We start from the raw sequence: 253 nt of genomic DNA, 5'->3' as shown, positions 1-253 counted from the left end.
TATAGAGTAAAATATTGAAAGTTATTTAAGGTTTAAGTTGATTTATTCTGGAATAATATTCCTGCATTTTTATTATTCATAATTATGTGAAAAAAGTTACAGTTTTAAGTTTTAAAAATATTGGAATTCTACTAGCTTTTTGGACTATTTTGGCATTTACTACGTTTTTTTTAGGCTGTTTTGACATTCAGCTAATATTTCTGCTACATCCTTGCTATTTTAGCTAATTTAATTTTTAAGTTTTTTAGGCAAT

The 253-nt window shown here is 23.7% G+C and overlaps 1 protein-coding gene across 1 annotated transcript in view; it reads left to right on the top strand.

Annotated features, from left to right (window-relative positions):
* Nucleotides 1-253, top strand: part of depdc5 (DEP domain containing 5, GATOR1 subcomplex subunit) — a gene marked incomplete in the record, with an annotated part of 37166 nt that overhangs the window by 35166 nt on the left and 1747 nt on the right.

Source organism: Oryzias melastigma, linkage group LG17, assembly GCF_002922805.2.
Source record: "Oryzias melastigma strain HK-1 linkage group LG17, ASM292280v2, whole genome shotgun sequence".
NCBI classification, from domain to species: Eukaryota; Metazoa; Chordata; class Actinopteri; order Beloniformes; family Adrianichthyidae; genus Oryzias; species Oryzias melastigma.
Note: the sequence above shows the minus strand (reverse complement) of the source record. Positions and strands in the feature narration are given on the sequence as shown.